The following is a 5,459-nucleotide window of genomic DNA, read 5'->3' as shown; positions in this document are numbered from 1 at the left end:
TTAGTAGGGGTCCAAGCGTAGATGGAAGTCATGGATCGGAGGTCACACGAGGGGTTTATCCAGGTTCCGGCCTTCGGAGAGTAATACCCTATTTCCTGCTGGTTTTGATGATTCATAATGGAGGGATACCTCGTGCGAGGGTTTACAATGGTGAATAAGGTTGCTACCGAGAGTTTTCCTATCTGTGGATTGATGATCAATGGGTGCCCTAGACCTCCCTTTATATAGGAAGGAGAGGTCTAGGGTTTACATGGAAGATGTGATATGGGGCGCCACCGTCCTCTAGTCTTGGATATCATGAAGGCCGTCCTTGCCTCCTAGGGTTGACGCCGTATCCTGGGCCTGGTGGGCCCCTTGTAGCAGATGAGGCCGGGCTCCCTGACATTGGCCACCCTAGTTCAGGACCCGTCAGCGTACAATTTTTTGTACGACATGATCTCACCCATCCACGAAATACAACGATGGCCTGAGTCGTGGACCTGTGGGAGGAGGCCGAGGTATGAACGTCAGCACACGCCGTCCTGACTCTCACAACCCTAGGTCTGCAAACCCAAACATTTTGGTCCTCAGTAAATCCCGAAAGTTTGGATTTTAAGCATGTCATCCCGAACATTTTTCATGGCACAACTTTAGTTGACGCGAGGTGGCAACTTTAGTTGTTATAACATGGCAACTTTGTCCCAGGTTGTTCTTTTGCAGAAAATTTCCATGATTGCTAATCTCGCGTGAACTAAAGTTGTCATGAAAAATGTTCAGACTGCACTGCTTTAAATCCAAACGTTCGGGATTTATCATTTCCAAACATTTTCTTCTCATCGCCCTGGTGCAATTTTTTTGACAGATAGCGGTTATCCTCATGCGTCTAGAATCAAACACATAGTTATGGCACGGATTAATCGGTAGGCTCATGCGTGTTGATTTTGCTCAGATTGCCCTTGAACAATCCTGAGGTGAAGTGGTGGGATAACATATTTCAGGACGACGCATATGCGTGTTGAGTTTGGCATATGGCGTCTGATTTTGCGGGCTTGGCCCTGCTCCGTTGTACAATTTTCGCCGACAATGATGATGTATATGTAAATAAATATTCATCTCACAATATATATGGAACTTCTATGTATATGCTTCATTGGAAATGAACCATTCATGCTTGCCTATCACAAGATTTGCTTTTGTTTAATTGGTTTTGTTCAACGCTGAAATTGCAAATTTGCATAACATGAATGGTGCAACACAACATGTGTAGAAAACAGAACAAACCACGGAGTGGTTTCTTGTACCAAAGTGTAAATAACTAGCACAGGCTGGAAATCAGGGAAGAAAATGATAGTCGTTTGTACATGCATGTAACAGCAGACAGAATGAACAACAATACTCCTAATCCCATTGGTTGTCAAGAGAAGAAGAAAAGGTAAAGAGGATGTGAAAACCAAGGTGGAGCTCAGTTATTTGATCAAGCAGCGGGCACAATCGATCCTCGAAAATGCTCAAGTGCTTTTGCAGAACCTGACAAATTAATAAAGAAACAAAATAATTCACATTAGACAGTAAACTCTACATTTTATTTTCGGTAAGGACAAGAAACTTGATCTATACATGGATGGTAGAGTTGACGGTAGCTACTAGCTAGAATTAACGGGCATGGGTTGATATCGATCGAGCGTGGCTTGCATCAACTGAGTAAGTAGTTACCAAGAAATCATATAGATAGATGTAAGTGGAAGAATATGTATGTACGTACCTATGAGGCTTGAGGTTGAGGAGGAAAACAGAAGGCGTAGTGGCGCCGAACAGTAGGTGCATCAGCGGTCATCTCGACGGGGCATTGCATTACATCCCCAAGCCCGTAGTGGGCCATGAGCAGCCAGATTAAGGTAAGGAGCTCCCCTCCTTTGGCTAGCAGCGCCGCATGGATCTCCGGCCGCGACTTGCTGGCGGCATGGAGGAGCACACCTACCCATGCCTCTTGGAGCTCCAACAGATGCGCCTCTGTGCACTCCTCCGGGGGCTCCGGCATATTCATATTAGTCAATGTCGAAACTGCCAGACGCATCATGTCATTATCCGCACCCACGTCTTGATAGAGGAATGCTACTAACCGGTCTACTCCGCTATCGCTGCTGATGGTCGGCAGCATTTCAGGGTGCGTGACCACAAGATAAACCATATGCTGGGATATCATCCGGCATACACGGACCGAAGCATCGCCAGACTCACTGTCCATAGCAGTGCCAGTGCCAGTGCCAGTGCGTACATACCTACTCAACAGTACCTCTGTGAATAAATGGAGCATGATGATGGAGAGATAATTAAAATCGGAATGATGCCGCTTCACAATCTTCTGTAGGAGTGGACCAAGATTTTGCCATTGCCCGGCCTGGGGGCTGCCTTCTTGGCGATGGCGATACTGAGCAATCCTTCGGACCACGCATCTCATGATCTGCTCATCCACCTGCACAAACTTGGTGTCCAGCAGTTTACTCATCCACAACTTTTGCTCTCTCGTCCTGAAAAAAACTTTCACCAATTTCTTCCTTGACTGCCCCAAATAGTCTAGGATGTTGTACTGACCCATGGAGTTTGACCACCTTTTGCTTGGACACCTAGTACGTATACACCATTTGACAACGGAACCAAGGAAGCTGCAATTCCGAGTCTTTTTCCATAGCCATGCCCAAGTCCAAGGTGACCTCATGATGATACATACGGAGGAAACTTCAAGAGAGAAACCGCCGAAAAACAGACCATAGGTGATTGAGGTGTGAACAAAATTGTACTGCCGCCTCTCTTCTTTGTTTCTTACTACAGAAAAGAAGAGCACAAAAGCAGCCAGGAAGGAAAGATGTGAGATGCACCGAAGGATGGTGCAACCCCACGTTCGAAGCACCAGGGCCTTAGTATACATATCATCAAACATTATGCTGAGTTCAATCTCCATGATCCAGAATAACTTGGTTGAAAGGTCTGGGCGTAAATTGCCTATATGCCAAACGTCAGAGGGCAACCTAAGGCCAGTAAAAAAAACAACGCATAGCATTTATTAAAGCCAAGCCAAACAAAACAGGGTCAGAAGAGGCAGCAATGCGCAATTCCGAAGCAGAAGCACGAGGATCCGAGCCCCTGATGTTTGTCAGGCTGCCACACCACAAAGCCCATGTTCTCTCCCCGTACTTGATAGTGCCAGTGACGAACAAAAGGATGCTAGGAGCAATAAGCTGCATGTTAGGGCCGCCATCGAATGATTTCCAGAAGATATAGAGGGTGAGGGACATTTGGACAACAAGATTCAACAAGTGCCTCCGCCAGAGATTGTTGTCCTCCATGGCAAAAGCAGTGATGGTGTCTTGTCCGCCGAGATGTATGAGGAGGAAGGGCGCCCAGAGAAAAGACAGATGACGAGTGGAAACCTCTTGTCGCGAGATGAGGCCTAGGACATAAGCGGCTACCAAGTCCGCTCCCAAATAAGCTAGCCAGATTGATGATCTCAGTACACTGCTTCTGATACGCAGCCGGAGGCCGCCAGCAAAGAAGAGAAAGAACTGTGGTGTGAAGCTAACAAGCACTAGTAGTTGGATCTCCCACTCATTGAACAGCTGCACCAAGCTTTTCATTGCTAAGTGGTTTCCTCCTCTCATTGATGCCCTTCCCTAATATTGTTGTAATATAATACATACATCAGTGTGGATTAATACTAACAACAAATTTTCAACTTGCAAATAACACAGCAATTAAACCTTAAGAGTGCAAAGAAAACCCACACGAAATCAACAATACAGAGTCGGGTCAAAAATACTACTCCCTCCGATCCATATTACTTGTCGATTAAACGGATGTATCTAGACGTATTCCAGTGCTAGATACATCTGTTTGAGCGACAAGTAATATGGATTAGAGGGAGTAATGATAATAACATAGAGGTATACCAATACATATGGGCATAGTACTTAAATTATACTTCCTCTGTAAAGAAATATAAGAGCATTTAGATCACTATTTTAGTGATCTAAACGCTCTCATATTTCTTTACGGAGGGAGTACTTATTTAACTAAAATTCTGCATGAAAGGTTCATTGGGATCCCTAGGAGTATTATCTTATCTATGATCATATAAGCGTGGTGTAAGAGAAGTCTTCAAAATTATTCATATACGAAGTTAGTACACACACTCTAATCCTATAACTAGAAGCACCATCAGAAAAATAATGTACGAGGCCATGCTAATGCACATATATAAACAACTAATTCAAGACATGTTGTCCATAACTAGGAACACAGTCATTGAATTTGGGTGAGCTAATCAAAAAGAATTTGTGCATACCTTAGAATAGACGTACGGACGCTTTGAGACAACTATACGTTGCAAGATTTCTCTATCTTCTTGTGGCATACCTTGTGAAAACTTGATTGAGCTCTGATATATAGAGCTAGCGCAAGACCATCCAGGTCTCTCTTTCTCTTTATTCCTTGCTTGTACAATGCCAAAGTAGCAAAAGAATACAGAGGCATTGGATTTGGAGGATACGTTTCTTGCAATCAGAGCAAAGGGTATAAACTAAAGATATATATGCTGTTCTTGGTTCATTTCTTCAGTTTTGAGGGATCTTAGTTGGAAAAAGTTGAAGGTCATGGACTATCAAACTTTTCATCGTTACCCTATTTTTGTCTCGTTTGTTTTACCCTGTAGCTACATTAAGCTGCATCATTTTAAAGATAATAGCCAGGTAACCCGTGCACCATAGATCATCGACAAGGCTGATGTCGATAGGCACAAGCTAGCTAATTGGCGAGGTTGAACGAGCATTTGGAGACCATAAGATAGCTGTCGATCGGCTACAAGTCCTGGGTAAGGACATGCTTAGTGTAGCCTTACAAATTGATTTTAGTGAGACAATATAAAAACAATCGAAGAAACTATTTGCTGAAGCTGTATGCATGCACACGTTACCTCATGAGCGCATCCTGAAGGCTATGGCGCACAAGCTGCACATGCATGTCTAAGCAAAATCACGGGGCATCGTTCGGGTAGTCCACAGGGGAAAGACACTTGAACCATCCTACAAAAATCATATAACACTGCAAAAATTTCAAAATAAAACATGATTAAACTTGAGGGAAGGATTTGGAAAAGAACAGCTTCCAGACGACTTAGGCATGCCTTCCAATGAGGAAGGGATTCAAAGTATGTCACCTAGCCAGATAAAGACACATGACCCTTAAGGGGAAAATAGAGTAAATTTGCATCCGAGATTTGCTGATGTCCTCTTTTGAGAGACAAAGCGGATTAATGTAGAGTCCGCTCTCTAAAAATGTGCGCAACACGACCTATGCGCTTTGCTGTGATCACCATCATGGGAGGAGTGAAGTTTAATTTTTAACTCACACCCACTCAGTGCATTTAAGGACCATCCAAACTTAAAATTCAAGTGAGATTTCAAATTTGGCTACCCCAATAGCCAAAG

General features: G+C 43.9%; 1 pseudogene across 1 annotated transcript; it reads right to left on the bottom strand.

Annotated features, from left to right (window-relative positions):
- Positions 1 to 1,159: 1,159 nt before the first annotated feature.
- Positions 1,160 to 4,409, bottom strand: LOC147977443 (uncharacterized; annotated as a pseudogene). The gene is made up of 3 exons (XR_015602226.1): positions 4,319 to 4,409; positions 1,742 to 3,647; positions 1,160 to 1,506 (listed from the first exon to the last, which is right to left on the bottom strand). The product of XR_015602226.1 is annotated as an uncharacterized LOC147977443 (transcript).
- Positions 4,410 to 5,459: the final 1,050 nt, after the last annotated feature.

Source organism: Triticum urartu, chromosome 4A (assembly GCF_056163025.1).
Source record: "Triticum urartu cultivar PI428250 chromosome 4A, HENAU_Tu73, whole genome shotgun sequence".
NCBI classification, from domain to species: domain Eukaryota; kingdom Viridiplantae; phylum Streptophyta; class Magnoliopsida; order Poales; family Poaceae; genus Triticum; species Triticum urartu.
This window is presented reverse-complemented; position numbering and strand designations above follow the sequence as displayed.